The sequence below is a fragment of the Papaver somniferum genome, unplaced genomic scaffold (genome assembly GCF_003573695.1).
Source record: "Papaver somniferum cultivar HN1 unplaced genomic scaffold, ASM357369v1 unplaced-scaffold_118, whole genome shotgun sequence".
Classification (NCBI taxonomy): domain Eukaryota; kingdom Viridiplantae; phylum Streptophyta; class Magnoliopsida; order Ranunculales; family Papaveraceae; genus Papaver; species Papaver somniferum.
The window spans coordinates 4,480,009-4,502,236 of record NW_020620825.1 but is presented as its reverse complement, the minus strand read 5'-3'; the positions used below and the strand labels follow the sequence as shown (position 1 = coordinate 4,502,236).

The window sequence follows — 22,228 nt, the reverse complement described above, 5'->3', positions numbered from 1 at the left end:
TTAAGTTAGCTGAAACGGAGGCACCCTATGAACTGAAACCTGGGACCTTACAGATGCTCCCAATCTTTTTAGGGAAAGAAAATGAAAACCCTTATTACCATGTTAGGGATTTTGAGGAAATTTGTAGTACTCTAAGAATTAGAGGCTTAGATGATGATGCTTTGAAACTTAGGTTATTCCCATTTTCCCTGAAAGATAAGGCCAAGTCGTGGCTGTATAGTTTGGACTCCGAGTCAATTGAGACATATGAACAACTTACATCTGCCTTTTTCAATAAGTTTTTCCCTAGGCACAAAACATCGTCTATTAGGACGCAAATATGCACATTTTCACAACAAGAGGGAGAATCTTTATATAGGTATTTGGAAAGGTTCAATGATTTATTATCCCAGTGTCCTCATCATGGTTTAGAAAAGGTTAGGCTAGTTCAGATCCTTTATGAGGGTTTAGATTATTCCACAACGACCATGGTTGAGTCTCTATGCACTGGTGGATTTGAAAACCAAACTGTTGATGCGGCGATGGAATTTTTTAATGAAATCGCCGAAAAAACCCAGCAATGGGAAAATAGTAGGGCACCCCAGAAAACAATTCTTTTAAGTAGAGGAAACGTTAATAGGGTAGAAGGAGGCTATGAATCAGATGCCAAAATTGCTGCTATAGCAAAAAGGTTAGAAGCCTTAGAAGTGGGCCAGACTAGTGGTAGAGTGGAGCCTTTTTGGGAAGGCCAGAATATTGAAGAGCAGGCCAATGCTCTTTATAATAACACTAGATTTGATAACCGTCAAAAGATTGACCCATATTCAGAAACCTATAATCCTGGTTGGAGAAACCATCCGAACCTTTCGTGGTCTAAGGGCCAAAGTCAAGGTCAGTTTAGTAATTCTAATGCTCCCCCAGGTTTTGGCTATACTAAGAATCCTTCAGGACTAGCTCAGTTTCAGAATCAGTCAGATAAGAAAATCCTAGAGGAATCTCTCGCCTTGTTAACTCAGCAAACTGCAAAATTCCAGTTATCCGTAGAACAGAGTCTACAAGCTAGTACAGGATAGGACAAGAAAATAGTCAGGCTATTTCCGAGTTAAAAACCCAGGTTGGTCTGATAAGTGATTCTTTGAGAAAAAAAGGTAAGTTTCCTAGTCAAACACAACCCAACCCTAGAGGAGTTCATGAATTAGGTGCAAAACCATCGAATCAATTGAATGTTGTTAGAACCCTTAGAAGTGGTAGAGTTGTAGACAATAAGGTAACCATGCCCGATAGTGAACATACTGTAGTTCACCCCTCAGGATCTCACCTCTCAGGACCAGTAGCTGAAGAGACTGATAAAGTTTTTGATGATGTGAATTCGGTTCCTGAAAGGTCTGATTTTAGGCCTAGAGCCCCATTTCCTCAGCTATTAGTACCAACAAAGAAGGAATCGAACTTTAATGACATAGTGGAGGTTTTTAAGCAAGTTACCATAAACCTTCCCTTATTAGATGCAATTAGGCAAATTCCTGCTTATGCCAAGTTCCTTAAGGATATGTGTACGCGAAAGCGAAAACTTAGCGTCCATAAGAAAGCCTTTTTAGCTAGTCACGTAAGTTCAATCATTCAGAACACCACAACTCCAAAGTACAAAGACCCAGGTTCTCCTACCATTGCTTGCACAATAGGTAACTTCCGGGTAGAAAAAGCTTTACTTGACTTAGGAGCCAGTGTGAACTTACTGCCATTCCATGTATACTTACAGCTAGGACTTGGTGAAATGAAACCTACTCAGATGACACTGCAGTTAGCTGATAGGTCTGTTAAAATCCCTCGAGGTGTTATCGAGGATGTTCTTATTGAGGTCGACAAGTTTATTTATCCAGTGGATTTCGTGGTCCTAGATACCCAACCTGTCCCTGACCCAGAGAACCAGATACCTGTGATTTTAGGTCGCCCATTTTTAGCTACGTCTAATGCGATCATTAACTGTCGAAATGGTGTGATGAGTTTATCTTTTGGTAATATGACTATGGAGATGAACATTTTTAATGTCAGTAAGCAACCTCATGAGCTAGATGACACATGTGTTGAGGAGGTGAACATGATAGAAGCCTTAGTTCAGGAGTCATTACCAAACATCTTGTCTGAAGACCCATTAGAAAGTTGTCTATCCCATTTTGGTTTAGATTTTGACGACGATAGCACTATTGAACAGGTGAATGCTCTATTAGATTCTACCCCTGTGTTAGACACTGATAGATGGAAAGCTAGGTTCGAACCGTTACCAGTTTCTGAGACTACCCTAATTCCTTCTTTAGAAGAGCCCCCAAAGTTGGACCTTAAACCACTACCCGATACTCTAAAGTATGTGTTTTTAGGCCCATCTGAGACTTTACCTGTGATTGTAGCTTCCAATTTGGATAGTGATCAGGAAAGTAGGCTAGTAAATGTACTTCAAGACAATAAGGAAGCTTTAGGGTGGACTATAGCAGACATTAAGGGTATAAGTCCTACTGTGTGTATGCATCAGATTCATTTAGAGGAAGACTCCAAACCTTCTAGGGAGATGCAACGTCGACTGAACCCTAACATGAAAGAGGTAGTTCGAAAAGAGGTGCTTAAGTTGTTAGATGCGGGTATTATTTACCCAATTTCAGACAGTAAGTGGGTCAGCCCTGTTCAGGTTGTCCCCAAGAAATCAGGTATCACTGTAGTCCAGAATGATAATAATGAATTAATCCCAACCCGAGTGACCACGGGATGGCGTGTGTGTATTGACTATAGGAAATTGAACAAGGTCACAAGGAAGGATCACTTTCCCCTTCCTTTTATCGACCAAATGCTAGAGCGATTAGCTGGACATAGTCACTATTGCTTCTTAGATGGCTACTCCGGTTATAATCAGATCGTTATTGCCCCAGAAGACCAAGAGAAAACCACTTTTACCTGTCCCTTTGGTACCTTTGCGTATAGACGCATGCCTTTCGGGCTATGTAATGCCCCTGCAACTTTTCAGCGTTGTATGATGAGCATATTTTCTGATATGGTAGAACGGTTCTTAGAGGTCTTTATGGATGATTTTTCAGTGTTTGGTTCATCTTTCGATGAGTGCTTGCATCATTTGACATTAGTGTTGACTAGGTGTAAGGAAAAAAATTTAGTGCTTAATTGGGAAAAATGCCATTTCATGGTTAAATCAGGAATTGTATTAGGGCACATCGTCTCTTCAAAGGGTATAGAGGTAGACAAAGCCAAAGTTGACCTTATTAAGACTTTACAGGTCCCAAAAACCGTAAAAGATATTAGGTCATTCCTAGGGCATGCAGGTTTTTACCGTCGATTCATTAAGGATTTTAGCTTGATTTCTAGACCTCTTTGCAATTTGCTTGCAAAAGATGTTAAGTTTGTCTTTGATGATGCTTGTTTAGAGGCTTTTGAGAAGCTTAAAACTTTACTCACTACTCCCCGATAGTCCAGGCACCTAACTGGAACCTACCCTTTGAGATTATGTGTGATTCTTCAGATTATGCTATAGGCGTCGTTTTAGGACAACGAGAAAACAAATTACTTCATGTGATTTATTATGCTAGCAAAACTCTGAATGATGCCCAAATGAACTACACAACTACCGAGAAGGAACTTTTAGCCATCGTGTTTGCCTTGGATAAGTTTAGGTCCTACCTATTAGGTTCTAAGATCATAATCTATACAGATCATGCTGCTTTGAAATACCTTTTATCTAAGAAGGATACCAAACCTAGATTGATTAGATGGATCCTATTGTTACAGGAATTTTCCCCAGACATTAGAGACAAAAAGGGTGCAGAAAATGTAGTAGCAGACCACTTGTCTAGGCTAGTTGTTAGTTCCCCTAGTGATTCCCTTCCTATAAGGGATATTCCTGATGAACAATTGTTCTCTGTTTCCCAATCACCTTGGTATGCAAATATAGTGAATTATCTTGTTACTGGTCGAACCCCTCAACATTGGGGTAAGCAAGATCGTTCTAGGTTTTTAGCCGAGGTTAAGCATTTCTTTTGGGACGATCCTTATCTGTTTAAGTATTGTCCGGACCAGATTATTAGGAGATGTGTATCTGAGAGTGACCAGTCTAGTATTATCTTTTTGTCATGAACATGCATGTGGGGGTCATTTTAGTGCTAAGAAGACTGCTGCTAAGATTTTGCAGTGTGGATTTTACTGGCCTTCGTTGTTTAAAGATTCCCATAGTCATTGTGTTTCTTGTGAGCGTTGCCAGAAGTTAGGAACCATTTCCCGTAGAAATATATGCCTTTGAACCCTATTTTAGTGATTGAGGTCTTTGATGTGTGGGGCATTGATTTTATGGGTCCATTTCCTATTTCGTTTGGTTATCTTTACATACTTGTCGCTGTAGACTATGTGTCTAAGTGGGTTGAGGCGGTTCCGTGTAAACGAATGACCACAGGGTCGTAGTAGTTTTTGAAAGAAATATACTTACACGTTTTGGTACGCCGCGAGCTATAATTAGTGATGGAGGTTCACACTTTTGTAATAGACCGTTTGCTCTTTTAATGAAACAATACGGTATTACCCATAAAGTAGCAACCCCATATCACCCTCAGACTAGTGGTCAGGTAGAGGTTTCCAATAGGGAAATTAAACGTATTCTAGAGAAAACAGTTAATCCAAATAGGAAAGACTGGTCGTCGAGGCTTACTGATGCCTTATGGGCTTACCGTACTGCGTTTAAGACACCCATTGGAATGTCACCTTATCGTTTAGTGTTTGGCAAGGCATGTCACCTGCCTGTTGAGTTAGAGCATCGAGCCTATTGGGCTATTAAGAACTTAAACTTTTCACTTGACAAGGCAGGAGCTCAAAGAAAGCTCCAGCTCAATGAGTTGGACGAGATTCGTAGAGATGCATACGATAGTGCTAAGGAGTATAAGAACAAAATGAAACTTGTGCATGATAGGAATATTTTACGAAAGTCATTTTCTCCAGGTCAAAAAGTTCTTCTGTATGACACTCGTTTGCATCTATTCCCCGGGAAGTTGCGCTCTCGGTGGACCGGTCCTTTTGTGGTCCGTACTGTTTTTCCTCATGGCGCTGTTGAGATTGAGACACCAGATGGTAGTAGTTCTTCGAAGGTTAACGGTCAGCGATTGAAGCCCTTTTTAGAGCCTTTTCCTACAGGTGATGTTGAGGAGGTCCCTCTGGAGGACCCTGTTTACCTTGATTGACCATCGAGGCGATTTTGTATGTTGTATAATATTTTTGTAGGTTTTTGGTTACACTTCACCCAGGTACTATCTTTCCGACTTCTCTCTTTACTATTTCCTCATGTTACTTATATTTTTGGTACTGTTCTTTGATTAGAAACATTGAGGACAATGTTAGATTTAAGTTTGGGGGTGGGGTAGAACTTTTTGTTACCTTTTCGTTGTAATAAATAAACTCCAGAGCCTAGAAATTTATCCCTATTAAGGATGGCACTAACCAATCTAAGTGGATGGAAGCACTTTGGTTGTAGGAGTTGAGGAACCAATCTGACTAGATGGCAACATCTAAAGAGTCTATTCATAAAAGCACATAGCTCAGGTGTTAGAAATAACATGATAGTTTCACCATATCTCGTTGAGTCCTTTTCACTTCTGTCTTTATTTTGTTTTGTTTTTAAATTATGTTTCTATAAGTGATTACGTGGGGCTCACGATTCAAGTAGTTACCAATGCTATGGTGAATTAGAGTGATTGAGATACAAAAAAAAAAAAGAAGACCAGACCATCAGACCAGCTGGAATAAATTCAATAAAGTCGACCACTGGAACCCTTGTATATGCCAGTTGTGTTGACCTAGAGTTAGGATTATAGACCACTGGTACCCTTGTATATGCCAGTGTGCTGATATTAGTCAAACCGGTATCTCGGTCCATTAGGATAGGTTCATTTTGGTGGAGTCCTTCAGACAGATATGAGAAACACCGTTCACCTAGTAAACATCAAAACCATCTATGTTTTTCTATATCCATCTTCTTGATCTATCCATGTTATTAGTTTTGACTCCGGATATTGATGTCTATAGTGCGACTATCTGAGTAGAGCTCTGTCACTTCATATAAATTTTAGTATGCTTGAGTGCAAACTCGTGTACAACAATTGGAATTTCGCATCAGGGTACTTCCTCCTGTAGTCAAATAAGTATGCCAACCAAGGAGATTCTTTAGTGCCTTCCAAGGTTCTGTGTAGATATCTAGGGTCTGGAGTATAAATGTTTTGTGGGTATACCTCTGGTAAGCCCTCCGGAGACAACACTCCGCCACTAGGGACACCTAGGGGTTTAAAGGCTTATTGCATACGCTAAATGCAATCGACGATGCCTGCGACAGTGAGTTAGGATTTTATTTCTATTTTATTTTTGCTCGAGGACTAGCAAATAATAGGTTTGGGGGTATTTGATAGACACATTTTTGTGTCCGATTTGTCTCGATTCTATATATTGTTAGGGCTCATTTTTGTACTTATTATGGTGTTTTATTTATTTGTAGGTATTTTTGGCCAATAAACATTTTTGGAAAAAATTGGCTCGAAAAGTTGTCGGAAAGCACCCGGGGGACATTTGTTATTCGGACTCTCACTTTGGATAAGGGGTAACCTAATTACTAAGGGGCATCCCATTTCCAGGCAGTTGCTAATCGCACCCCTACTCTGGATAAGGGGCAACCATCTTCAACATTTAAAAAATCCAGTTTTTTGGCGGGAAAATAGGTGCAGTGAAGAACATTAGGTGTGGGGATTAGGTTTCCCAGTTGCTAGAGTTCTCCCTTATATAGTCTTTCGAATCAGGGTTTGTAATCAATGTTAGCTTAGTAACAAAGCATTCAATATTCACCGTTAGATGAAAACCTGGTTAGATTCAAGCTAATATCTTTCAACCGTTAGGTCGAAAACTTAGCTTTTTACACACAAATGAAATGCACGATTTTAGGTTTGTGTAACCGTACCCAAACATGTACATTCGTTGGTTCAACAGTAGTTAACGAAATGGTTAGCCATATGAGCACTTTCATATCAACCATATTCTTCTTTACCATAACTAGTTCAAGTGACTAAAATGAACTAGTTAGAGAGTTGTTCAATTGGTTAGATCTTATAGAAGTATACAAGACACAATCGAAGCAAAAACGATTTGATTTACTCAAACTTGCATTCTTTAGTTTATATAAGTATAAGTTTACGAATAATCGTCTTTAGAAAATAACCAACCTAAGTACGCGGACTAGGTGCGCGGAATTAGATACCCGGAATAAGTTTGTAAATGGTTTACAAACTCCAGCAGATTTTCTCGGGCAGAGAACCTCCGACAGTACGCGGACTGGGTTCGCGGACTCTGTTCCGGTTTCCTGAGCAGCAAAGTACGCATACTTTGGTTCAAGGAATAAGGACTTGTACATGTATGTGTTTACACACAATGCTTATATCCAACAATGGTTATATAATCTAAACTCTCATTTCAATCATTGAAACATTCTTAGAGGACGTTATATAGTTGTTATTCACAAACCATTTTTCGCCAAAGCCATTTTCAAGTAATTAAAACATAACATGACTTTCATCACTAGGTAAAGATGAACTTGGCCAAAGCGAAATCTTACCAACACATATTTCGAGAAATAGATAAGCGAGATAAACTCGGCTCGAAATAGCAAATGTGTATAACCAAAGTCTATATAGCAAAACGACTTTTGTCTCAAGATAGGAGATAGAGTAGATAGACTTTTAAGTGATAGATAAGTTCAAGTCTCCACATACCTTTTAGTCGATGAAGTTCCACCAGTTCCTTGAGTAGTTCTTAGTCTTGTATGATGATCGCCATGGAGTTCTTGAGCTCAACTACACTTTTAATCCTAGTCCGAGACTTAGGTATAGTAGACTAGAAATCAAGACTTATAGTTTTGATCACTAATATTGACAAACATGCTTGAGATAGCAACACATGCGAGTTCGACCGAGCAGTGCTCTAACAGAAATATAATTTAGGAATGAAACAGTTCAAGTCAAATATTACTAACCTCAATAGGAAGGATGATGTTGTCGTTGTAGCTCGTTACTTCTTCACATTCTTCAGGTCTTCGAGTAATACTTGTATGATTCATGATCCTAGACTTTCTAGTCTAACCTATATGAAGTTGTCTCTAGTACATAATCAAGCGACTCTTAGATGAGTTTTGATTTACTAAATATGACAACCAAACTTGACATACCAACGCTTGGTGGGTTCAACCGAGCTATGCTCTAACACTATGGTACGTGGGTTGTGTATGAATAGAATCTTCAGGACTTGGAAAGTTACATAGAGGATCTCTTAATAAGGGGACCATCAGGTTTTGCTTTTTTTTTGCTCATCAGGTGTTCGAAGAAATGCCTGAACCGCAAAAAATAATTGGAGAAAAGAGATTTCCCCATCGGATGGAAGGAGATGGAAAAGGACTAGAGGGTAAAAATTTTGACAATTTTCTAACAGTCAACGCTAACCAGCTACGAATCTGGGTTTTTGGCAAAACATAAAGGTCAATTAACGATTTTTCAACGGTCTTTGGTTAGTCTACGACCCTAATGCATCAACGACATGTTCTACGACCCAAACCCTAATATGAGCAAAAACATACGACCCTTTTACAAAATATCTCATGTGGTTAATACAAAAGTGTTCATATGGCTAACTTCGGTTAACTGTTATTGAGCCTGAAAAAGCGGGGGTTTAACAACCTCATCCAATATTTCGTTTTGCGCAATCTATATGAACTAACTCCAATATAATTCTGAGAGCACTAACTGTTAGAGCACTGCTCGGTCGAACTCGCATCCATTGCTATCTCAATCATGTTTGTCAATGTTAGTGATCAAAACTATAAGTCTTTGTTTCTAGTCTACTATAGCTAAGTCTCGGACTAGGATAAAAGTGTAGTTGAGCTCAAGAACTCCATGGCGATCATCATACAAGACGGATAACTACTCAAGGAACTGGTGGAACTTCATCGACTAAAAGGTATATGGAGACTTGAACTTATCTATCACTCAAAAGTCTATCTACTCTATGTCCTATCTTGAGACAAAAGTCGTTTTGCTATATAAACTTTGATTGTACACATTTGCTATTTTGAGCCGAGTTTATCTCGCTTATCTATTTCTCGAAATATGTGTTGGTAATCTTTCGCTTTGGCCAAGTCCATCTTTACCTAGTGACGAAAGTCATGTTATGTTTCAATCACTTTGAAAATGGCTTTGAAGAAAAATAGTTTGTGAATAATAACTATATAACGTCCTCTAAGAATGTTTCAATGATTGAAATGAGAGTTTAGATTATATAACCAATGTTGGATATAAGCATTGTTTGGCAACACATATATGTATAAGTCCTTATTCCTTGAACCAAAGTATGCGTACTTTGTTGATCAAGAAAATCGGAACAAGAGCTGTGAAATCAGTCCGCGAACTCTGTCCGCGAACTGGCGGAGGTTCTCATCCCGAGAATATCTGCCGGAGTTTGTGAACTCCTTCCGGGAACATAAGTCCGCGTACTTGAGTTGGTTATATCTAAAGACGATTATTTGTGAACTTATATTTATATTAACTAAGAGCAACCACAGTCACGACCAAATTTGGGTACTAAACCCAAATTTGGTCCCAGAAAGTATCGCAGTGGTGAGGAGTAAACCCAAATTTAGTCGCCAAATTTAGGGTTTGAGACCAAATGTGGTCGTCGGCCCAGACTAAAAAAGATATAGTGGGACGGAAGTATTAGGAGCGTATGATACCAGGCGTAAGTTTAATCACCGTATACAATCAGGCGAGCATATAATCACCGTATGAGTCAGGCGCATGTATAAACTCCGCCCCCTTCAAACGCGTCAGACGATGTTAATACTTACGCCTGAAATGGGACGGATGTATAAAGGGCGTATGAATGAGGCGCAGTTATAAAAAACGTCTGGGTTGGGCGCATGTATTGTGAGCGTCTGTGTCTAGGCGTATCTTTAATGTACGTCTGGTATGGGCGTAACTTTAATGTACGTCTGGGTGAGGCGTAACTTTAATGTACGTCTGGGCGAGGCGTATCTTTAATGTACGTTTGTTAGCAGGCGTAATGTAGGGGAGCTGACCTTTGGGATTCTCCAAAAGATGATGAAATGCAGACTAAAGAGGATTGCAATCTGAAGCAGTTGAAGTTAGGTCACAGTGGTGCATCATTAGGAGGAATACATGGTCCCCTACCCTTCATCGTTCGTTGCTTTCTAAAACGAGAAACATATAATCATCTCTCTTTTTTACTTAATTAAACCTATAGAGGCATATCTCCGTACAATCCCAAAGGTCAGCTCCCCAAATTTGGGCACGCCCCATTCAGACGCTCCTTCTATAAACGCCCCAATCAAACGCATCTTGTATAAACGTCTCACCCAGACGCATAAGCCATTAACGCCCGAAACATACGCACTTTATATCTCCGTATGAATGGGACGCACTTTTAATCCCCGTCCCTGTAGACGCACTTTCCATCCCCGTCCCATATCCGGCGTTAATTATACCTACGCCTCAATCAAACGCGCATTATACCTACGTTTCACTCAAACGCATAATATAAAGCCGCCTAATCAACAAACGTGAATATAATTTCCGTCTGACATCGGGCGTGTGTATAAGTTACGCTTCACCAAATTTGGTGTTCTACCACTGCGCTTGAACACCCAGAATACCAATTTTTTTTGGTTTTTAGTCTTACTTTTGGTATTTGGTCCGTCTCATGGCTGTGGTTGCTCTAAGGAATGCAAATTTCAAACCGTGGCTATAAAGTTCATGAATCGATTCGAGTGAATCAAATCGTTTTTGCTTCGATTGTGTCTTGTATAGTTATATAAGATTTATACAATTGAACAACTCTATAACTAGTTCATTTGAGCCATTTGAACTAGTTATGGTGAAGAAGAATATGGTTGATATGAAAGTGCTCATATAGATAACCATTTGGTTAACTACTGTTGAACCAACAAAAGTACATGTTTGGGTACGGTTACACAAACCTAAAATCGTGCATTTCATGTGTGTGTAACAAGCTAAGTTTTCAATCCAACGGTTGAAAGATATTAGCTTGAATCTATCAGGTTTTCATCTAACAGTGAATTTTGAATGCTTTGTTACTAAGCTAACATTGATTGCAAACCCTGATTTGAAAGACTATATAAGGGAGAACTCTAGAAACTGGGAAACCTAATCCCCACACATCCTGTGTGATACTAGTTGTATAAGCTATAGTCGATTATCCTTTAACCATAGGTTTCTTCTCGATACCCTGTAGGTTAATGACTTGAGGACTTCATTGGGATTTTGAAGCCAGACCGATACTACTTTCTTGTAGTTGTGTGATCTGATCTTGCCGATTCTATCGTGTTGAGTACAATTGTAAAGATTGGCTTGATATTGTTATCTCCGATAGGCAAGATATAAAAGTAGTCACAAACATCTTCGTCTCATCGTTTGTGATTCCACAATAACTTCTTTTGCCGCGGCGATTAAGATTATTGTGAGGTGATTGATAATACTAGGATGTTCTTCAGGAATATAAGCCCGGGTTATCAATTGGTTCTTGTTCACCTTGATTTATCAAAATACGGAACAAAACTTGTAGGTATTTCTGTGGGAGACAGATTTATCTATTATCGTAGACTTTTCTGTGTGATACAGATTTGTTTATTAAAGTCTTCGACTTTGGGTCGTAGCAACTCTTAGTTGTGGGTGAGATCAGCTAAGGGAATCAAGTGCGTAGTATCCTTCTAGGATCAGAGACGTAAGGAGCGCAACTGTACCTTGGATCAATGTGAGATTTATTGGGGTTCAACTACAGTCCAGACCGAAGTTAGTTTGTAGTAGGCTAGTGTCTGTAACGGTTAATACAGTGTGTGTTCAATCTGGACTAGATCCCGAGGTTTTTCTGCATTTGCGGTTTCCTTGTTAACAAAATTCTGGTGTCTGTGTTATTTCTTTTCCGCATTATATTTTGTTATATAATAGCAATATCACAGGTTGTGCGTTTGAATCAATCAATTGGAAATCCGACCTTTGGTTGTTGATTGAAATTGATTGATCCTTGAACATTGGTCTTTAGTATCGTTCAAGTGATTTCTTTTGTATTCAATTAGGCTCGCACACTTTTATTTTCTTGAGTAAGAATTGAATCAAGAAAGAAATATATAACTCTTTGATATACTTTATTAAGATTGAGTCTAGTTGATTCTCTTGAAAATATATTGGAGTTAGTCCATACAGATTGCTAATCGAAATATTGGGTGTGGTTGTTGTACCCCCGCTTTTTCAATTGGTATCAAAGCAGGAAAACACGTTAAAGACCTTACAAGTCAGTGTTTGTAGCGATCCGACTATATGGACAGAGGTGATATCTCTATTAACGTACTACCAGTCTTTGATGGCTCTAATTACTTATGGTGGAAGATTGCTATGCGAGCTTTTATTCAAGCACGTGATTGGGTATTTGTAGTTAATGGCTATGATGATCACGTTGTGGTAGTAGGAAATATAATCGTTCCCAAGAAAATTGGTCAATACAGTACTGCCGAGATACTTGTTGCAAAGAAAAATTCCGACGGTTTGAATGCCATCATACATGCCATTACCCCAAATCTTCAGCACCATGTGTCAAATTGCACTAGGTCTAAAGATGCGTGGGATATCTTAGGAACCGTATTCGAAGGTAATACCAGTGAAAAGGAAGCTAGGCTTCAAAACCTTAATTACGATTGGGAAAACCTTCGTATGGCATATGAAGATACATTTGATGAGTTTAATCACAAAGTATCTGAAATTGTTGATGCATCTTTTTCATTGGGTAAGACTATTCCTGAAAAGGACATTGTGACGAAAATTCTCAGATCGCTGCCATCTAGATACGACTCTAAGAAGCATGCCATCGTTGAGGGAAATAACCTTAATAATCTCTCCAGAAATACGCTGGTTGGGAAGCTTAAGATCTTTGATCACGAGCATTCATCCAAATTTAAGGATGTTGCGTTCAAAGCACTAAAAGACACAAAATTACTTGATAAAAGTAAAAAAGTGTATATCTCTGAAGACGATCACTATGAGACTGATTCATCAGATGAAGATCTTGACAAATCGGTCTCGATGATCACAAGACAGTTTAGGGATCTTCTGTTGAAGAAAAGTAAACGGTTCTCCAGAGATAATCCTAAAGCATCAGTCAAACCTCCTAATTGTATTCCTTCTAAAAACAGGGACACGGATGAAAATGATGACGAGGATATGCCTCGGTGCTTTCAGTGTAAGGGATTTGGTCATTTTGCAAACGAGTGCCAAAATCGTAGAAAATACACTGGGAACAAAGGTCTTGCTGCAACTCTTGATGAAATGTCTGATAGCTATGATTCTAATGAAGACGAGAAATCAAGCGTTGCACTTCTTGGTGAAAATATTGATTTTGATAATTGTAGCAATACATACATCAATCTTGATATTCTTTCAGAGGAAAACTCAACCAATCTGCAAGAGAAAATTGACCACTTCTTTGGAAACTCTGTGTATAATATTTCAGGTTCCACTGTGTGTCTAGCAGCTTGCACATCTCAGATGCCTGATTTATATCCAAGATTGATGTGCTCATATTGTTCTCTAAAGGGTCATGAACTATCAAAGTATTATAAGTACAAACACAAATTGAGGCATGTCAAAAAACTTCAACGAAGAGAAAATCGATTAGCAAATAAGCTTAAACTTGCTCAGAAGACCGCTGAGGTATGTAAGATTTTATCTTCGTCTAAGAAGTTAGTTTCCAAGGATAAAACAAGACCATTAGAAAAGAAAGTATGGTCAAATTGTTTTGATAGACAGAGGTCTGTGGATTCCTCTCAAGAGGATCATGGTGGACAAATTGTTATTCACCGCAATACAACTTGATTGTGTTGATTTGTAAATCTTGTCTCATGTGCCTGATCAAAAGAGACAAGATTGTGTACCTCTCAGGCTTTAGAAAAGTTTGTTTTTCTTCTTTTCTTAGTTTTGTGTCTATCAATAAAGAAGAGTTATTCTCTACAATTATACTCTCTTTAGGGTTCAGAATTGTGCGTGAACGAACCTGTTAAAGGTTAACCCTACATTCATTTTTCCTTCCTTGAAACCTCTTTTTATCTTAAGACTGCTTGTTGAGATTGTGATTTCCTCTCACAAACCCATACGTTTATGGATACTCCGAGTATCGTGTCTTCTGATGGAAAAGATGTTAATATGATTGTCAAGCCATCAATCATGAAGGAAAAAGAGAAATCTCTGTTAGCTCAAATATTGAAAAGAAAAAGAAGGAATGTGAGGAAGCCTAGAGATGTTCCTTCAAATTCTCAGAAGTTTTCTGATGTTCTTGAAGTGTTGAAGGAGATGCAAAAGGAGATTCAACAAATAAAGTCTTTTGTGTTTAAGACTCATGAGATTCAGAAGGCCCTGGTTTGACATCAGTCAAGAAGGTTTATTGATATTGACTCCTATCTTCATGAACCTTATGTCCCAATGGTTGTTGATGACAAGGAGTTCGGGGACGAAAAAGAATTATTCAAAGGTCTTAACATCTAGTATATCTTCGGATAAGAATTTTATTTTCTTGTTTTGTTTATAATAATAACTAGAGTTTGGAATAGCCATTATTATGATTACGCATAGCTATGTCCAACGTTTTCATATTCATGTTTTAGGTTTATTCGTTTAAATTCTAAAATTGTTTGGAAGATGATTTTTGCAGTACTAGTCTTTATGGTTTTATATATTGCAATTTGTTATGGGATATGTGTGTTTGCATCCGTGAACTGTGATTGTCCCATACCTTGTCAAAAGTTAAGTCTTTCATATGTCGATATGCATGTGTTGATAAAAGAATGAATGAACTTATGACAAATACAAAAGTTTGAAGCCTATTATGTCATTATTGATGGAAGATAGGATGAACTTTTTTTTATGAGGATGATGTCTATTGTATGTCATTGTGCGAATAGTGATGGAAAATGGAATGAATCCTTGAATATTCCGCAGTATTGATCTTCCCTGATCCATATTTTTATGTTATACTGTGAGGCTCCGTAAGTTCTCTTATGTCGAGCATGATCAATTAAATTCATCACTTTTTGTGGTTAATTTGGTTGTATATTTCCGATTAGGTTAATTATGGGTCTTGTGATTAATCTAATTGAGTATTTTTGGATTCAAATTCATATTCGTATGTGATTTGTTGTGTCCAAAGAAATACTTCTTTTATTTTGAAATTAAGGTCGCTCTTGTTGTTCTTTCGGGAATGACATATTATGGGGGAGAGTTCTTAATTGAACTTGTGCTTAATTGCCAAATCTTTGTGGGGAGTGAGGCTGTGGAATATTATAGGGGTTATCTTGTATCTTTATAAACTCTTTGATGAAAGCATTTAGCTTCGGATTTATGATTGCATCTAAACAAGCTGATATGTGCTTTCTTTCGGTCATGAAATGTCTCTTTTGGAAATTTCATTAGGATCTCGTTTTCGTACCTTTGCCAATTTCATTGACAAAAATGGGGAAAATTAATATGTAGTCCACACTACAAATACGTATGGTTTTCGGATCATTATATAAGGGGCAGTGGTGTCCATGTGAGATGGAGTATTGACTAAGGGGGAGTGATATACATCACCATAGTATTGTTGTCGAAGTTGTGATACAATTGAACTTTGATGTTGTATAATAATATTATGACACTGTATAATAATGATCGAGAATATTTGTTTTCTCATTGTTATATCTACGGATTTTCAACAACGATGATGTTGAACTTACAACCTTTGGGATCATTGGAGTACTTGGAAGTGACGAAGATTTCGAGTAATGTTAAAGATTAGGCATGTGGAATAGGAGCTACAAATTTTTTTCATTTATTTTTGTATTCCATATGTATTGGTAGTTTTGTCACTAAAATTGACAAAGGGGGAGATTGTTAGAGCACTGCTCGGTCGAACTCGCATGTGTTGCTATCTGAAGCATGTTTGTCAATGTTAGTGATCAAAACTATAAGTCTTGATTTCTAGTCTACTATAGCTAAGTCTCGGACTAGGATAGAAAGTGTAGTTGAGCTCAAGATATCCATGGCGATCATCATACAAGATGAATAACTACTCAAGGAACTGGTGGAACTTCATCGACTAAAAGGTATGTGGAGACTTGAACTTATCTGTCACTCAAAATCTATCTACTCTATCTCCTATCTTGAGACAAAAGTCGTTTTGCTATATAGACTTTGATTATACACATTTGCTATTTCGGGACGAGTTTATCTCGCTTATCTATTTCTCGAAATATGTGTTGGTAAGCTTTCACTTTGGCCAAGTTCATCTTTACCTAGTGACAAAAGTCATGTTATGTTTCAATCACTTTGAAATGGATTTGACGAAAAATGGTTTGTGAATAACAACTATATAACGTCCTCTAAGAATATTTCAATGATTGAAATGAGAGTTTAGATTATATAACCAATGTTGGATATAAGCATTGTGTGGCAACACATATATGTATAAGTCCTTATTCCTTGAACCAAAGTATGCGTACTTTGTTGATCAGGAAAACCGTAACATGAGCTGTGAACTCAGTCCGCAAACCCAGTCCGCGAATTGGCGGAGGTTCTCATCCCGAGAATATCTGCTAGAGTTTGTGAACTTATATTTATATTAACTAAGGAATGCAAATTGCAAACCTTGGCTATAAAATTCATGAATCGATTCGAGTGAATCAAATCGTTTTTTACTTCGATTGTGTCTTGTATAGTTATATAAGATCTATACAATTGAAAAACTCTCTAACTAGTTCATTTGAGTCATTTGAACTAGTTATGGTGAACAAGAATATGGTTGATATGAAAGTGCTCATATAGCTAACCATTTGGTTAACTACTGTTGAACCAACAAATGTACATGTTTGGGTACGGTTACACAAGCCTAAAATCGTGCATTTCATGTGTGTGTAACAAGCTAAGTTTTAAATCCAACGGATGAAAGATATTAGATTGAATCTAATCAGGTTTTCATCTAACGGTGATTATTGAATGCTTTGTTACTAAGCTAACATTGATTGCAAACCCTGATTTGAAAGACTATATAAGGGAGAACTCTAGCAACTTGGAAACCTAATCTCCACAACTCCTGTGTGATACTAGTTGTATAATCTAGAGTCGATTCTCCTTTAACCTTAGGTTTCTTCTCGAGACCCTGTAGGTTAATGACTTGAAGACTTCATTGGGACTGTGAAGCCAGACCGATACTACTTTCTTGTAGTTGTGTGATCTGATCTTGCTGATTCTATCATGTTGAGTACAATCATAACGATCGGATTGAGATTGTTATCTCCGATAGGAAAGATATGAAAGTAGTCACAAACATATTCGTTTCATCGTTTGTGATTCCACAATATCTTATTTCGCCGCGTATATTAAGATTATTGTGAGGTGATTGATGATACTAGGCTGTTCTTCGGGAATATAAGTCCGGGTTATCAATTGGTTCTTGTTCACCTTGATTTATCAAAATACGAAACAAAACTTGTAGGTATTTCTGTGAGAGACAGATTTATCTATTATCGTAGACTTTTTTGTGTGATACAAATTTGTTTATTAAAGTCTTCGACTTTGGGTCGTAGGAACTCTTAGTTGTGGGTGATATCAGCTAAGGGAATCAAGTGCATAGTATCATGCTGGGATCAGAGACGTAAGGAGCGCAACTGTACCTTGGATTAGTGTGAGATTGATTGGGGTTCAACTGCAGTCCAGACCAAAGTTAGTTTGTAGTAGGCTAGTGTCTTTAGTGGTTTAATACAGTGTGTGTTCAATCTGGACTAGGTCCCGGGGTTTTTCTGCATTTGCGGTTTCCTCGTTAACAAAATTCTGGTGTCTGTGTTATTTCTTTTCCGCATTATATTTTGTTATATACTCCCTCTATCTTTTTTTATTTTCCTAATTTCTATTTTGGTCTGTCTGTTTTTATCTGTCCGCTCTGTTTATAGACATATTTTTCCCTTAAACTATCAAATATACCCTTTATTTTTTATAATCATAAAATCATTTTTAATATAAATTTAATGTAAAATCTTAAATATTATCACCATATATATCTATTCAAATATCTTTGTATTAATCGTCATTCCTATTTTATATAAAAACATTTATTGATATAATATATATATATAATTCCTAATAAAACTTCTACTTATTCTTACATAATTTTAGTTTTGGTAATAATGTAACATTAAATAGGGCTAGTCAAGGGTTAGTCATGAAATTTATAGGATTTCCTTAATATTTTGACAAAGTCAACTAGGACTGTTAATTTAGGACGGTGGGAGTAATAGAAATATCACAGGTTGTGCGTTTGAATCAATCAATTGGAAATCCGACCTTTGGTTGTTGATTGAAATTGATTGATCCTTGAACATTGGTATTTGGTACCGTTCAAGTGATTTCTATTGTATTCAATTAGGCTCGCAGATTTTTATTTACTTGAGTAAGAATTGAATCAAGAAAGAGAGATATAACTATTTGATATACTTTATTAAGATTGAGTCTAGTTGATTCTCTTGAGAGTATATTGGAGTTAGTCCATACAGATTGCTAATCGAAATATTGGGTGTGGTTGTTGTACCCCCTCTTTTTCACTAACTAATAAAGCGAGCTCAATCAAGAAATATATCCAAGAGTTCTATCTCTGCTTCACAATGTAATCAACAAATCAAACAGATAGAAATCAGCGAGCCTGATTATTATGTGAAACAACTTGAACGGTACCAAAGACCAATATTCAAGTGTCAATCAATTTATATCAACAACCAAAGGTTGGATTATCTAATTGATTGAACTACGAACAACCTGTTATGTTTCAATTATATAAACAAATATAATGTAGAAAAGAAATAACACAGACACCAGAAATTTTGTTAATGAGGAAATCCCAAATACAGAAAACCCCCGGGACCTAGTCCAGATTTGAACACCACACTGTATTAAGCCGCTACAGACACTAGCCTACTCCAAGTTAACGTCGTACTGGAATGCAGTTGAGCCCTAACCAATCTCACACTGATCAAGGTACAGTCGCGTTCCTTACGCCTCTAAATCACAGCAGGACTTTGCTCACTTGATTCCATTAGCTGATCTCACCCACAACTAAGAGTTGCTACGACCCAAAGTCGAAGACTTGATAAACCAATTTGTCTCACACAGAAAAGTCTATTGAACAGATAAAGTTGTCTCCCACAGAAATACCTATGAGTTTTGGTATATCTTTTGATAAATCAAGGTGAACAAGAACCAATTGATACGACGGTCTTATATTCCCGAAGAACAGCCTAGTAATACCAATCACCTCACAATAATCTTAATCGTATGGTAGCGAAACAAGATATTGTGGAATCACAAATGTTGAGATGAAGATGTTTGTGACTAATTTTTATCTTGCCTATCGGAGATTAAATCTCGAGAAAATCTTAGAGAACATAGTACTCAATACGATAGGAAACAGCAAGATCCAAATACACAACTACATAGAAAATAATTGGGTCTGGCTTCATAATCCCAATGAAGTCTTCAAGTCGTTAACCTACAGGGTTTTGGAAAAACCGAAGGTTAAAGGAGAATCGAATATAATCGCAACTTGTATCACACAGGAGGTGCGGGGATTAGGTTTCCAAGTTGCTAGACTTCTCCCTTATATAGTCTTAAAATCTGGGTTTGCAATCAATGCTACCTTGGTAACAAAGCATTCAATATTCATCGTTAGATGAAAACCTAATTTGATTCAATCTAATATCTTTCAACTGTTAGATCGAACATAGCTTGTTACACACAGATGAAAAGTGACTTCATTTAGATATGAGTAACCGTACCTAAACTTGTGCACCTTGTTGGCTCCACAATAGTTAACCGAAGTTAGCCATATGAACACTTTTATATCAAACTTATTCATCTTAACCATAACTAGTTCAAATGACTCAAATGAAACTAGTTCTAGAGTTGTTCAATTTTTTATATTCTCATAGAAGTATACAAGAAACAATTGAAGCAAAATTGATTTTGATTAACTTGAATCAATTCATGAACATTATAGCCACGGTTTGCAAAAGATTGCATTCCTTAATATATAAATATATCAGTTCATGAGGAAACCGATTTTAGAACATAACCTACTCAAGTATGCAAACGGGTACGCATACCTAAGTGGCCGGACTAAGTTTGAGTTCGCCAGTATGCGAACGGGTATGCATACCTCCAAACTCAGTTGAATTTTCGCACATGAACTTTAAGCCAGTACGCATACGGGTATGCATACTAAGTTCACGGACTTTCATTAACCACCAGTACGCATACGAGTATGTATACTATGGTTCCCGGACTTAGAATAACATGTAACAGTTTAGCATGCAAGTACGCATACTGTATTATATCCAATCATGGTTAATTGCTCTAAACTCCCATTTCAATCATTGAAACAATCTTAGAAGACGACAATAGCTGTCTCACACAAACTATTAGCTTCAAAGCGATTTTCAAGTGATCGAATGATCAATACGAAACATTCCGAGTCTACATAAAATGAGTGTCTCACAGAAATCATGTAAGATGTTACCAGGAGATTTTATCATGATCAGCTTTTGACTTTCGTCAAGAATATAAGATGAACTTGGTTAGAGCGAAAGATTACCAACACATATTTGAGAAATATGTAAGCGAGTTAAACTCAGCTCGAAATATCAAATGTGTATAGTCGAAGTCTATATAGCTATACGACTTTTGTCTCAAATAGGAGATATACTTTTGAGTGATAGATGAGTTCAAGTCTTCACATACCCTTTGTTGATGAAGTTACACAAGCTCCCCTTAGTAGTTTTTCGTCTTCAATCGATGAATGCCGTGAAGTCTAATGCTCAACTACACTTATTATCCTAATCCGAGACTTAGCTATAAGTAGACTAGAAATCAGGACTTATAGTTTTGGAAACTAAACTTGACAAACAAGCTTGAAATAGAAACGGTTGCAAGTTCGACCGAGCAGTGCTCTAACAATCTCCCCCTTTGTCAATTTTAGTTACAAAACTATCAATACATATGGATTACAAAATAAATAAACTTTGTAGCTTCTCATCCAAATTCTTGATTTCCTTGGTTCGTCAACATTACTCAAAATCTTCGTCACTTCCAAGTACTCCAGTGATTCTGAACGTGTTCAACTCAACATCATAGTTGTTGAAGATCCGTAGATATAACAATATATAAAAACAAGATGTTTTCGTATTGTTATAAAGTGTCATAGTATTATTACACAACATCAAAGTCTAATTGTATCACAACTTTGACAACAATACTATGGTGATATGTATCCCTCCCCCTAGTCAATACTTCATCTCATATGAAAACCACTCCTCCTTACATAATGATCCGTAAACCATATGTATTTGTAGTGTGAACTACAAATTAATTCTCCCCTTTTTTGTCAATATAAATTGGCAAAGGTACAAAAACTAGTGGGATCATATTGAAATTCTCATAGAGATTCTTCATGACTAAAAGAAAACATATCAACTTTGTTTAGATGCAGTCATATAGTCGAAACTAAATGCATTCATCAAGGAGTTCATAAAGATACAAGAAAATTCCTATAATATTCCACAGCCGCACTCCCCACAAAGATTTGGCAATTAAGCACAAGTTCAAATAAGAACTCTCCCCCACAGAATGTCATTCCCAAAAGAACAACAAGAGCGACCTTGCTTTTGCAAGAAAAAAAGGATTTCTTTGGACATTAACAAATTACATGAATTTGTATCCAGAAAACTCAATTAAATTAACCACAAGTGAACCTATGATTAATTTAATCGTAAATGCTCAACATAAGAGATCTTACGGAGCCACAAAGTACTTTCACATAGAAGTGGATCAGAGAAAGATCAATACTGCGGAATATTCAAATATTCATTCTTTTTTTTTTGTCAATATTTGCATAATGATATCATAGACTTAATCTTTGTAATCAAAAGTTCATCCTATCTTCCATCAATATTTTCATAATGACACAGTAGGCTTAACTTTTGACAAATATGGGACAATCATAGTTCATGGATGCAAACACATATCCCATATTATTTTTTGCAATATATAAAACCAATAAAGATTAATACTGCAAAATCATCTTCCAAATA

At 37.2% G+C, this 22,228-nt stretch overlaps 1 pseudogene; it reads right to left on the bottom strand.

Annotated features, from left to right (window-relative positions):
* Positions 1–309: 309 nt before the first annotated feature.
* LOC113330752 lies at positions 310–409 on the bottom strand (annotated as a pseudogene).
* Between the last annotated feature and the right edge of the window lie 21,819 nt (positions 410–22,228).